Below are 14,570 nucleotides of genomic sequence, written 5' to 3'. Positions count from 1 at the left end.
TCGGGTCGACCCGTACAGCCCTGCAAAGATCACGGAAAACAGAGTACGTCTGGAAATTCGGACCCGTCTGGCACCAGTCGGGTCGGACGTCGCCACGGAGGCTCCCGATGGAATTTTTGAGCAAGGCCAACGGCTCCCGACTGCTAACTCACCTCTGGAGGTGGCTGTGGTGGTCGTTTTCCGAAAAGAGTCTCGGATCGACCCGATCTGCAAGAAAACCGCACAAACAGTTAGAAATTTCGACCCGACTGGGCAGTCGGGCTGTTTCTTCTTCCTGGGGTTAAACCGACGGGTTTTTCTTGGATTTCTTGACTTCTTGACACCCTAGGGTTGTGTGGGGAGGTGTTTGATGGGTTTTGGTAGCTCAAACCGACTTGGAAAGGCTTGAAACCCGGTTTGACATTTTTCACCCGAGAAGGACCAAATCTGTCCAGATTTTGTTCAAGGCTGGTTCTATGGCTTAGAGGCTTCAAACTTAAAATCTAAGTTCAGAAATGGATAGAGGGGCTCGAAAACATGTGGGATATGAAGTTTGGTAAAGTTTGGATTCAAGCCGGGATGGATTCCGACTTAAGACTTTGCCCGGTTTTGCTTGGTTTTGCTTGCTGGAAATGGCTGAAGCTTGCTGCGGTTTGCTATGGAGTTTGAGAGCTTTTTAAGAGTGAGAAATGCTAGAGAGAGAGTGTTTTTAAGGTGTCCCCCTTAAGTTAATGACATTTGGACAATATATAGAAAAGCTTAAATGCAAGATTAGTGAAGAAAAGTGCAATTAGGGCCATGGATTAGTGGAATCCGAATTTCTTAAGGAAATATCAAGCTCAATCCTCATCCATTGCATTAATGGAGAAGAGATAAGAGCATTGATGGCTTGGATGGGAAGTTGGAGTGTTGAATTGAAACACTTAGATATTTTGCAAAAGGAAGACAAATGCAAGTTGTCTTCTTGGCTTGAAGAAGAAGATGACAAGAGACATGGAGGGCAATGGGCATGGGTGAGGCGGCAATGAGTTGGCCGTGGGTCCCACGGGTCGCGAGGTAAGTTCGGGCCAAAGTTCGGGTCTCGATTGGTCGCGCATTCGAAGTTCGTGGTTATAATTGAACGTCGAATTGTCGATATACGCGAGAAAACGGAGTTAATGAGCCCGAGATTGACATTTTTCATGGAGAAATGTCCCGGATGTGTGCGAGGCTCGGAATCCGGTTTTGCTCATTGCAAGTGACCAGGGCGAAGTTGTCCGCTTCTGACAGCATATCTTGTGTCCGCATCTCACGTTGGTCATTTTGACATAAATTGTCAGACAACGTGAACAATTATCCCTTAAGCCGGTAATGCTAACGTGGGGCCGGAGACGTCCTAGGAGGCCGAGACTGGTTTTCTCAAGATGACTTCTGAGTTGCTTGGGCACTCCGGAGATTACTGTAATCTCTGTTTGTCAAGATTAGACCTCCAAGGACTTGAAGAGTGTATCTGAGACCTCTAAAGCACTGTTTGAGAGATCTAGATGAGTTGTGTGAATTATTCCGACGACTCCACATTGAGCCTTAAGAAGGCTAGCATTGTGTAACGTAAGCATTCGGCGTCAAATTTCCCCAAAGAGGACCTCCGGATATGGATTTCCACTGAAAATGGGCAAGGACGTGCGCGGGTGACGGACGCGGGCGTGCGCGGATGGCGGGCACGGACGGGCGCGGGTGACGGGCGCGGGCGTGCGCGGATGACGGGCGCGGGCGTGCGTTGGTGACGGGCGCGGGCGTGCGCTGGTGACGGGCGCGGGCGTGCGCTGGTGACGGGCGCGGGTGGCGCTGGATGATGAGCCCGGGAGTGCGCGGGTGACGGGCACGGGTGTGCTGGTGAAGGGCGCGGGTGGCGCTGGATGATGAGCACGGGAGTGCGCGGGTGGCGGGCAAGGGTGTGCTGGTGAAGGGCGCGGGTGGACGTGCACGGGCGTTGGTGGGCACTGACAAGCGCTGGTGTTGGGCAAGGATGTGCGCAGGTGACGGGCGCGGGCGTGCGCGGATGGCGGGCACGGACGGGCGCGGGTGACGGGCGCGGGCGTGCGCTGGTGACGGGCGCGGGCGTGCGCTGGTGACGGGCGCGGGCGTGCGCTGGTGACGGGCGCGGGCGTGCGCTGGATGATGAGCCCGGGAGTGCGCGGGTGACGGGCACGGGTGTGCTGCTGAAGGGCGCGGGTGGCGCTGGATGATGAGCACGGGAGTGCGCGGGTGGCGGGCACGGGTGTGCTGGTGAAGGGCGCGGGTGGCGCTGGTGACGAGCACGGGCGTGCGCGGGTGACCGGCACGGGTGTGCTGGTGATGGGCGCGGGTGGCGCTGGATGACGAGCACAGGGGTGCGCGGGTGACGGGCACGGGTGTGCTGGTGAAGGACGCGGGTGGCGCTGGATGGGCGCGGGCGTGCGCTGGTGACGGGCGCGGGTGGCGCTGGATGATGAGCCCGGGAGTGCGCGGGTGACGGGCACGGGTGTGCTGGTGAAGGGCGCGGGTGGCGCTGGTGACGAGCACGGGAGTGCGCGGGTGGCGGGCACGGGTGTGCTGGTGAAGGGCGCGGGTGGCGCTGGTGACGAGCACGGGCGTGCGCGGGTGACGGGCACGGGTGTGCTGGTGATGGGCGCGGGTGGCGCGGGTGAGGAGCACGGGGGTGCGCGGGTGACGGGCGCGGGTGTGCTGGTGATGGGCGCGGGTGGCGCTGGATGACGAGCACGGGCGTGCGCGGGTGACGGGCGCGGGTGTGCTGGAGATGGGCGCGGGTGGCGCTGGATGACGAGCACGGGCGTGCGCGGGTGACGGGCGCGGGTGTGCTGGTGATGGGCGCGGGTGGCGCTGGATGACGAGCACGGGCGTGCGCGGGTGACGGGCGCGGGTGTGCTGGTGATGGGCGCGGGTGGCGCTGGATGACGAGCACGGGCGTGCGCGGGTGACGGGCGCGGGTGTGCTGGTGATGGGCGCGGGTGGCGCTGGATGACGAGCACGGGCGTGCGCGGGTGACGGGCGTTGGTGACGCCCGAGGGTTGCGCTCGGTGACGCTCGGTGACGGGCGCTGGCTGCGCTCGGTGACGCTCGGTGACGGACGCTGGTCACCCGAGAGCTCCAACTAGTCCCGAGATGCGGGATGGGACCTTCAAGAGTCGGGTTGGACCGTTGATGGGTCGGTTTTGAGCTGTTTTCCGTTGAACAGACCCGAATGGCATCAAACAGACCCGGCTGAAATATTGGACAGACCCGACTGGCACAGGTCGGGTCGGACGTCGCCACGGAGGCTCCCGATGGAAGTTTGAGGCAAGGTCAGTGGCCCCTGACTCCTAACTGACCCCCGGAGGTGACTGTGGTGGTCGTTTGGTCCCAGAGGTATCGGGTCGACCCGTACAGCCCTGCAAAGATCACGGAAAACAGAGTACGTCTGGAAATTCGGACCCGTCTGGCACCAGTCGGGTCGGACGTCGCCACGGAGGCTCCCGATGGAATTGTTGAGCAAGGCCAACGGCTTCCGACTGCTAACTCACCTCTGGAGGTGGCTGTGGTGGTCGTTTTCCGAAAAGAGTCTCGGATCGACCCGATCTGCAAGAAAACCGCACAAACAGTCAGAAATTTCGACCCGACTGGGCAGTCGGGCTGTTTCTTCTTCTTGGGGTTAAACCGACGGGTTTTTCTTGGATTTCTTGACTTCTTGACACCCTAGGGTTGTGTGGGGAGGTGTTTGATGGGTTTTGGTAGCTCAAACCGACTTGGAAAGGCTTGAAACCCGGTTTGACATTTTTCACCCGAGAAGGACCAAATCTGTCCAGATTTTGTTCAAGGCTGGTTCTATGGCTTAGAGGCTTAAAACTTAAAATCTAAGTTCAGAAATGGATAGAGGGGCTCGAAAACATGTGGGATATGAAGTTTGGTAAAGTTTGGATTCAAGCCGGGATGGATTCCGACTTAAGACTTTGCCCGGTTTTGCTTGGTTTTGCTTGCTGGAAATGGCTGAAGCTTGCTGCGGTTTGCTATGGAGTTTGAGAGCTTTTTAAGAGTGAGAAATGCTAGAGAGAGAGTGTTTTTAAGGTGTCCCCCTTAAGTTAATGACATTTGGACAATATATAGAAAAGCTTAAATGCAAGATTAGTGAAGAAAAGTGCAATTAGGGCCATGGATTAGTGGAATCCGAATTTCTTAAGGAAATATCAAGCTCAATCCTCATCCATTGCATTAATGGAGAAGAGATAAGAGCATTGATGGCTTGGATGGGAAGTTGGAGTGTTGAATTGAAACACTTAGATATTTTGCAAAAGGAAGACAAATGCAAGTTGTCTTCTTGGCTTGAAGAAGAAGATGACAAGAGACATGGAGGGCAATGGGCATGGGTGAGGCGGCAATGAGTTGGCCGTGGGTCCCACGGGTCGCGAGGTAAGTTCGGGCCAAAGTTCGGGTCTCGATTGGTCGCGCATTCGAAGTTCGTGGTTCGAATTGAACGTCGAATTGTCGATATACGCGAGAAAACGGAGTTAATGAGCCCGAGATTGACATTTTTCATGGAGAAATGTCCCGGATGTGTGCGAGGCTCGGAATCCGGTTTTGCTCATTGCAAGTGACCAGGGCGAAGTTGTCCGCTTCTGACAGCATATCTTGTGTCCGCATCTCACGTTGGTCATTTTGACATAAATTGTCAGACAACGTGAACAATTATCCCTTAAGCCGGTAATGCTAACGTGGGGCCGGAGACGTCCTAGGAGGCCGAGACTGGTTTTCTCAAGATGACTTCTGAGTTGCTTGGGCACTCCGGAGATTACTGTAATCTCTGTTTGTCAAGATTAGACCTCCAAGGACTTGAAGAGTGTATCTGAGACCTCTAAAGCACTGTTTGAGAGATCTAGATGAGTTGTGTGAATTATTCCGACGACTCCACATTGAGCCTTAAGAAGGCTAGCATTGTGTAACGTAAGCATTCGGCGTCAAATTTCCCCAAAGAGGACCTCCGGATATGGATTTCCACTGAAAATGGTCATTTCCGCTCTTCGGAGGTTACTCGGGAAACCGCGAGGGGTTTTGCTGTTTGTTTTGCCCAATTGTGAATGTCTGCTAGAGTTTTCTGGGCAATGCGGTATGAACTTCGTTTGCCGTAATTCCATCAGACCCTTCTCCGGCTATGCTCTTCTGAAGAGGGGTATGCTTGTTTTGTCGTTCGGAAGTCATTTGAAGTGTCTGTGTGACTTCCAAAAGACAATCTGAAGCGTTGTTCATACTCTGTGTGCTGATGGGGCATGGCCGCGTCTGATATTTGGAATTAACTTTTCTCCAGGAAACCGGCATTTTTGGACTTCCACTGAAAAGTTGTCTGTATACAGAAAATTGTTCTGTATAGAGCAGATGATTTGAAAAATGCCTTTGGAGACACTTTTCATCTTTTTGGCACTGGTGTGGATTTTTGGAGTCCAATATTCACTATCTTCCGACGGCCGAGCGAACTATCGGAAAATAGTGCCGTCCGTGTAGTACACTGAAAACGCCGGTTTTGGACATTGTTGAGTTCTTTGGTCGCTCTGTTCCCCTTTGGTGACCCCTGGAGTCCTTCTGTCATGTCCATGGGCCATTTGCTCAATTTTGCCAACTTGAGGATGAATAGTGATTTCTTGCTCTGCCGAGCCGTTTTCTGTATTCTGCTCAAGTCGTGGCTTGGGTCATTGCTAATATCATTGTTTGGAATGGTGAGCCAAAATGGGGTGCTGACAGCCCGTCGTCCACCATTATGCTCCTCCTCCATCTCAAGTCCCTCAATACCAACCTCCGACTCCTAGGACTTCTCAGCCGACACAACGGGACTCGCCCCCGCAAGGTCAACAGGGCGGTGCAGTGCAACCACGACGGCAAATTCGTGACAAGGTCAGGACGATGGCGCCTAGCCCGAGCTTCGATCCGACCATCCAAGATCAGAGCAAACAATGCAAATACCACCGAGGGGCACCAGGACACACCCTAGACAATTGTTGGAAGCTAAGAGAGAAGATCCAAGAGATGATAGATGCGAAGGAGCTCGTGTTCAACGCCGTAAGGTCTCCGAACGTGCAGGCTAATCCCCTCCCCGACCATGGACCGGCTCAGGGGCCCTCCATCAACATGATCACCATGTGCACATCAAGCGAGGGCGAAAGCGAGCAAGATTGGCCTTCCTCCTTTGTGATCGAATACGTACCAGCAGAAGCCGCAGTCGGATTTGCCGAGATTGACGCACCCCATGCCCCGCTCGTCATAGATGTTCCCGCCCGGGAACCATACTCGAACGACAGGGTCCCCTGGACCTATGAGGCAGGTGTCGGAAACCTCGAGCAACAATTCGGCGTCATGGGCATAACTCGCTCAGGACGACTATACGAGAACCCGTCAACCATCGATAAAGGGAAGGCGCCCACTACCGAAGCGGAGACGAGGCCTAGGACCCTGCCTACTCCGTCCAAGAAAGTGTCAGAGGAGGAGGCCGAAGCCTTCATGAAAGTCATCAAAGCGAGTGAGTATAAGGTGGTGGAGCAGATGGCCAAATCTCCGGCCCACATCTCATTGCTCGCCCTCCTACTCAATTCGGAACCCCACAGGGAGGCCCTCATGCGGGTCCTGACGGCCGCACAAGTCCACAAAGGGACGCCCCCGGACCGGATAGAGGAAACCATCAACTCTATCTTCTCCAATACCATCTCGTTTTCAGACGATGAGCTCCCTTCTGAAGGATGCGCGCATTCCCGGGCACTGCACATTGTCTGCAAGTGCAACAACCACATCGTTGGTCGAGTCATGATTGACAATGGCTCTGCGCTCAACGTGTGCCCGGTGACCACTTTGAAGCAGATGAACGTGGATCTCAACCGCATCCGTCCTAGCAAAACAGCGGTCCGAGCCTTTGATGGTTCGAGGAGAGAGGTGAACGGAGAAATCGACCTCCTCATAGATATCGGCCCATGCTCCTTCAGCGTCACATTCCAAGTATTGGATATCCCAAACGCCTTCAGCCTACTACTTGGAAGGCCGTGGATCCACTCGGCCGGCGCCATTCCGTCCTCGTTACATCAGAAGGTGAAATTCATCGTCGAAGAGAGGATCATCATGGTCAAAGGGGAGGAAGATTATGCCATCTACAAGGAGACGGCGATTCTGTACATCAGCGTCGGAGACAACGAAAACCTGCCCTTCTACTCCTTCGAGACCATCTCCGTTATTCGGGATTACGGAGAGGTCAGGCCGTCCCGCGTCGACCGCATGATAGGGAAGGTCCTTTTGCGCCACAATTACATTCCCGGCACCGGCCTTGGGGCGCGCGGGCAAGGAATCAACCGCCCCATTGAAGTTGAAGTATACAAGCATAGGAGGGGACTTGGCTTTCGCCCCTCCTGCCATGAAATTATTGAGGCCCGCCGGGGCAACCACCTCCACCACCTCGCCACACACTATGGTAGGTTCAACAGGGGCATTCCAGTCCCCCCGCTATCCCATTTCTTTCCCGGGCCTCCACTCATCATCGGGAGCACCCCTGACGGCCCTTCCTCGGACTTCGATGACACGACCGACGCTTTGCCAACCATGTATGCCGTCACCGAGGAGATTCCTTCAGGGGTCACATCCGCCCGGCGCAGGAAAACGAGGAGCTTAACAACTGGACCTCAGTCCTGCGCTATTCGGCTGTGATCGCCGATGTGTAAGATTTATCTATGTATGAGATGTTTCCCGCGTGTCGGCGTAGCCGTAGGCCATACGACGGAAGAGGGAACTCTGTTATGGCTTCATGATCCATACTATCAATGAATTCCCTATATGCACTTTTTGAATCCTTGTCTATTCCATTCTCTCTTCCCTACTCTCTTGCTCATACCATTCTAAATTTTCTAAGACGATTCTTTCAATTCTCCAGGCTCCACTCGAATCCAAATCTTCGACGCGTTGATTCGAACCCATTCGAAGAATGTCTCGGAGAGCCCGGACCCATATACTTTGGGGAAGGGCTCGACGAAGACAGTCTAGTGCCTGAGATAGAAGAGAGTTTGCGCCGCCTCGAGGATCGCCAGCTCACCTCGCTCGAGCCAACGGAAGAGATCAACGTGGGCACTGAAGAGGAGCCCCGCATCCTAAAGATCGGTACGAGCCTCGACCCAACACAACGGGTCCGAATGATCGATTTCCTGACCAGGTATCAAGAAGTCTTTGCCCGGTCCTACGCCGACATGCCGGGACTAGACCCGTCGATAGTAAAGCACTTCCTCCCGCTAGACACCGAGAATTTCCCGCCCAAGCGGCAACAACTGCGACGGCAACGAGCAAGCCTCCTTCTCCGCATCAAGGAGGAGGTTGTCAAGCAGATCAACGCAGGCTTCCTCAAGGTCTGCAACTATTCCGAATGGGTGGCAAACATTGTGCCGGTAGAAAAGAAAGATGGAAGGGTTCGAGTCTGCGTCGACTACCGAGACCTCAATAAGGCCAGCCCCAAAGACAATTTTCCCTTGCCCCACATGGACAAACTAGTTGATATCACGGCGCGCCACGCCCAGTTTTCTTTCATGAACGGCTTCTCCGGATACAAGCAAATTCGAATGGCCGAGGAAGATAAGATCAAGACGACGTTCACTACCATGTGGGGAACCTTTTGTTACCGCGTCATGCCTTTCGGCCTCAAAAATGCCGGGGCAACTTATCAGAGGGCTATGGTCACGTTATTCCACGACATGATGCACAAGGAAGTCGAGGTCTATGTCGACGACATGATTGCCAAGTCCAAAGAAGGAGAAGATCACCTCGTTAATCTGAAGCGTCTCTTCGACTGCCTAAAAGAGCACAAACTTCGGCTTAATCCGGCGAAATGCACGTTCGGCGCTCGATCGGGAAAACTACTAGGATTCGTGGTCAGCGAGCGCGGCATCGAAGTAGATCCCGATAAAGTCAAGGCGATCAAGGAGCTTCCTCCGCCGTCTTTGGTCCGCGAAGTACGAGGCTTCCTAGGACGATTGAATTACATCGCACGATTCATTGCGAACCTGACAGACAAATGCCAACCACTCTTTCGCTTGCTCCGCAAGAACGCGGCGATTGAATGGGACGAAGAATGTCAGAAGGCCTTCGACACCATCAAGGCGTATCTGGTCCAACCGCCCGTATTGGTCCCGCCTACACCTGGCCGTCCCTTCGTACTTTACCTAATTGTACGCTGACAATCATTAGGATGCATGTTGGGGTAGGAGGAGGAGTCCACACACACGGAGCACGTGATCTATTATCTGAGCAAAAAGTTCACTGATGGAGAGTCCAATTATCCGGAAATCGAGAAGATGTATTGTGCATTGGTGTGGGTCATGCAGAGGCTCCGACAATACACGCTTTATCACATGATCCGCTTGCTGTCAAGGGCAGACCCCCTGAAGTATTTACTCGACAGCCCCTCCTCCACGCGGAACCTCGCCAAATGGCGTTGTCAGCTAACAGAGTACGATATCGAGTACGTATCCCGCACTTCGGTCAAGGGGCAGGCGATCGCGAATCATTTGGTAGAATTCCCAATTGAAGACCACACACCAATTAATCCTAACTTCCCGGATGAGGGGATTCTCCAAGTAGACGACGAGGGAGAGAAACCGAGATGGAAGATGAATTTCGACGGTGCCGTTAATTCCATGGGATCAGGTATCGGCGCAGTACTGATATCCCCGGACAGACGCTATTACCCAGTAGTGGCAAAGATCGACTTCCCGTGCACCAATAATGTGGCCGAGTACGAGGCATGTATTCTCGGCCTAGAAGCGGCGATTGATTTCAAGGTGAAAGAGCTCGAAGTGTTCGGCGACTCTATGCTCACTATCTTCCAGACATTGGGGCAATGGAAGACAAAGGACGCAAAGCTAGTACCATACCACGAGTACCTCGAGAAGCTAACCGAGAACTTCGAGGACATCTCGTTCACCTATACCCCGCGCGTGACAAACCAATTTGCGGACGCGCCTGCGACGCTCGCCTCCATGGTGAGCATCACGAAGGAAAACCTTATCGAGCCCCTCGAGATTGAGATAGCCGAAGGACCGGCGCACTGCAACTCAATCAAAGCATCCGAGGCGAAGCCGTGGTACGAAGACATCAAGAACCTTCTACGAACCAGCCAATACCCCCCATTCGCCGATCGCCGCGATCGGAAGACTCTCAGACGCCTCGCAATACATTACTTTTTGAGTGGCGAGATACTCTACCGCCGCTCCTTCGACTCCACACTCCTCCGGTGCATCGATGAACACGAATCACGACGTCTCATGGAGGAAGTGCACGGGGGAAACTGTGGACCCCATATGAACGGTCTCATGCTCGCTAAGAAGATTATGCGCTTGGGCTATTATTGGTCCACCATGGAGACTGATTGTGTGAAGCATGTCAGGCATTGTCACCGATGTCAAGTTTACGCCGATCAGATCAAAGCGCCGCCCAACGAACTGCGCCCCATGACGGCACCGTGGTCTTTCTCGATGTGGGGGATGGATGTGATTGGCCCGATCAACCCCAAAGCGTCTAACGGACATGTGTTCATTTTGGTGGCGATCGACTATTTCACCAAATGGATCGAAGCCGTCACTCTTGCGTCGGTCACCGCAAAAGCCGTGGCACGTTTTCTCAGACGCGACGTCATCGCCCGGTACGGGGTCCCTGCGACAATCATCACGGACAACGCCAAGAACCTGAACAACAAGGTCATCGATGAGCTCTGTGCACAATTCAAAATTTGACACCGCAACTCCACCCCGTACCGTCTCCAAATGAACGGTGCGGTGGAAGCGACGAATAAGAACATCAAAAAGATCATCGAAAAAATGATGGTGAACTACAAAGATTGGCACGAGATGCTTCCCTATGCACTCTTGGCGTACCGTACGTCCATACGGACCTCAACTGGGGCAACCCCGTACTCATTAGTCTATGGCATGGAGGCCGTCCTCCCAATCGAAGTGGAGATCCCTTCCATGAGGATTCTTGCCGAGACCGAACTTGAAGAAGCAGAATGGGCGAAGCAATGGTAGGAACAGTTGAACTTCATCGATGAGAAGAGGTTGAAAGCGCTATGCCACGGACAATGCTACCAACAAAGAATGGCTTGAGCCTTCAACGCAAGGGTCCGCCACCGCGATTTCAGCCCCGGCGACCTCGTTTTGAGGAAAGTCCTACACGTCACGCCGGACTCTCGAGGGAAGTTCTCGTACAAATACGACGGCCCTTTTGTCGTCAAAGAGGTTTTCTCCGGAGGAGCGGTCATTTTGAGCGACATGGACGACACTGAAAATGCCCTTCCCGTCAACGCCGACGCCATCAAGAAGTATTATCCATGAGCGCTCGTATGTGTTTTCGTTTTTATCATTCGCGGGCTCCGTGCCCTTTTCATTGTAAGACATTTCTGTTTCCGTGGACGAGCGTCAATTCCCACAATTTGTCCAATACTAAGCTTTCTTGAGAGGAAAAAATAAATTTTCCCGCTAGGTCCAAAACCTCTTCGAGGCGGCCTAGGCCAAAGCTAGGGAACAAGTGGCACGACTTAAAATCCTGCAAAGGGGAGTCACGGCAAAAGGAGAGCACAAGTCACTTCCTCGCTAGGTCGAAAACCTCTCCGAGACGGCCTAGGCAAAAGTTAGAGGACCCGAGGGGTGCGATCCCACCCAAACATGGGGGGTCGTAGCAAAAGGTGAGCATTCATGTGAGAAAAACCAAATAAAATACCCCGCTAGGCTGTCACGCATCCCACGGCCTAGGCAAAAGTTAGGGGACAATGTCGGCTTGACCACGAAAGAAAAGCGACACTTCCCCTGTGAAGCTACACCGAGTAGTGGTTCAGCACTCTCTGACGCAAGCAAACTCTCTTTGACTCTCAAGGCTCGAGACCCGCTTCGAAATGGGGGTCGAATCAACGTATCCTTGACTTGGATGATCCCATAAGATCCCTCCTTTTACCTTTACGCACATATTCTACGGCTACCCGTTTCAGAAAAAGCCATTCTCCGATATGGACACGACCACCCTGCAACGGTCACCGATACCAAATCCCCGACACATCTTTACATAGATTCTTCTTACATGTATCCCGTCTCACCGATTGAGCGCAACTGACATCCTTTGTAGGTTTCCCTGTCTCCGTGCACAGGTGTGATTGGGAATCCCAGAGGGCATCTCCTTCTTGACGAACACGCGATTGGCTTGCGCAACAGATCGGGGCTTCGAACCGAATGGAGGGCATAATAGAGAATCCTCTTGACCCTAGCTCAAGGAAACAACAAATAACAAGCTCGACTTGGAATGGGACAATCCACCTTTGCCGACGTCCCTGACATACCGCCTAGCATCCATCCCCGCCCTTACCTTCCCTTATACTCTGTGCACTTTACTGCTTTCCGGACTTCTCGTCCACGGACTTCGAGTCCGGTTTACTGCTTTCCGGACTTCGCATCCACGGACTTCGCGTCCGGTTTACTGCTTTCCGGACTTTGCGTCCACGGACTTCGCGTCCGCTTTACTGCTTTACGGACTTCGCGTCCGCTTTACTGCTTTTTGGACTTCGCGTCCGCTTTACTGCTTTTTGGACTTCGCGTCCACGGACTTCGCCTCCGCTTTACTGCTTTCTGGACTTCGCGTCCGGTTTACTGCTTTCTGGATTTCGCGTCCACGGACTTCGCGTCCACTTTATCGCTTTCCGGACTTCGCGTCCACTTTACCGCTTTCTGGACTTCGCGTCCACATTTATTGCTTTCCGGACTTCGCGTCCGCATGTACTGCTTTCCGGACTTCGCGTCCACTTTACATGCTTTCCGCGGGCTTCGGCCCTTCACCTACCACTTCACATCCTCTAAATCCCAACTATGCTACTATCTCATGACAGGAGGGGCGAGCTTCCATGGAGAGCGACGACAGAAGCGGTCGCCGGGACCAAAAAAGGGTGCCTCTCACGATCTTTGGCTACATCCTCTAACCGAGCATGCAACCAAAGAGGGGCAAGCTGTCAGCACCCCATTTTGGCCCACCGGCTTCCCACACGAGAATCCCCGATCAAAGCCCGAGTTACTATTCACCACCCGGCAATCGGAGGTGAAGGGGCGGCCACGGAGTCACGAACAATGGGAGAAGAGCTGGGTCAATTAGAAAAGCCGAAAAGAGCAGTCAGAAGAACGAACGAACAAGGAATCTCGAAAACGACGGAGCTGGCACCGTGGCACTATTCATCACCGAGTCACCAAAGCACCGAAAGGTGCCCAATATGGGACTCCAAAAATCCCTCTCAGTGCCAAAGTGACCAACGACACGTCCGGACGCATTTCCGGGGCAAACCACATGAGCCGGGACACCCCGATCTCTCACGGACGCCTTTTCTGACAGAGCTCCCGGGGCCCGATCCACTGACAAGTAAACGGCACCTGGAAACGGGCCTACAGGCACCCAAGGACCACCAAGGTCGGGGAACAAACCTCAGATGACCTTCCGGAACTCGACTTGGTTTCCCGAGGGACGTTCCAGTGGTCACGAACGTCTCCCGGTGAGCTTTCGGGGCACGTCCACGAAAAACAGAGATCACAACGTTTCCCGAGCACCTCAAGACATTCAGGGAACACTGAGAAAATCCCGGTCACAAGTCCCTAGGCCTCCCCGGGCTGACGGTCCTCGGCCGAGGGCGACGAGCCAACGATCCCCCACGGGGCATAAGGGCCACCGAAACGATTGTCAAGACGCACAAAGAGCAATCGGGGACCGAGGGACACTAAACTCCGCTCCGAACGTCCAAACAGGGCAAAACCGACTCACGAGGCGCCGAGTCGCCCGAACGTTCATTCACACGACGTATGGCGATATTAGGCTCATTCAAATCCTCGTCATTCAAGCATTCCAAATCTTCAAATTAATTGGACATCGGAGATCGGATGCGAGCTCAATCAAGTTTCAAGCATTTTCCGGCTTTTCTCTCAATCGAATGGGACCCACAGCTCAGCCAAGCCGAGCCATCAAGCCACGGCTCAACCCCAAGCCGCGGCTCAAACCCTCGGCTCCGACATGACAGCCCCAAGCCGCGGCTAATCCCCTTGGCCGGCGGCTCACCCGGCGGCTCCAAGCCCCCCCATCCACAAATTTGAATTTTCTCTCACATCTTTCACTTCCTATCACATCCTATCACACCCATCACTCTTGTCTTTCCTTTCCCCACACTCTACATGACACTTTCCCCTCCCTAACCCCCATTAAAAATTCGGCGGCCCTATAAGTTCCCATTCCTCATTAACTCTAATCACTTCTCCATTCTCCTTCTCTCTCAAGCCAATCTCCCTCTAAAATCCTCTCAAACTCCAGCCCATTCCCATTCATTCGTCCGCCCCAAGCCAAGGTCGAAACCGGCCAAAATCATCGGAAAACCACCCGGTATTCCGGCAACCACCCGACCCGACTTAAGCCAAAAATCACCAAACGTCCTAGCCTACATATTTTCCACCCCCTAAGTCCATTTCCGGGCTTAGATTTTCGATTTGAAGCTTCCTACACCCCATTCCGACCGTAAGAACATTCGGGTCCCGAGACCCCCCTAGCCGCGCTCACCA

This window comes from Punica granatum, chromosome 5, assembly GCF_007655135.1.
Source record: "Punica granatum isolate Tunisia-2019 chromosome 5, ASM765513v2, whole genome shotgun sequence".
NCBI classification, from domain to species: Eukaryota; Viridiplantae; Streptophyta; class Magnoliopsida; order Myrtales; family Lythraceae; genus Punica; species Punica granatum.
Note: the sequence above shows the minus strand (reverse complement) of the source record.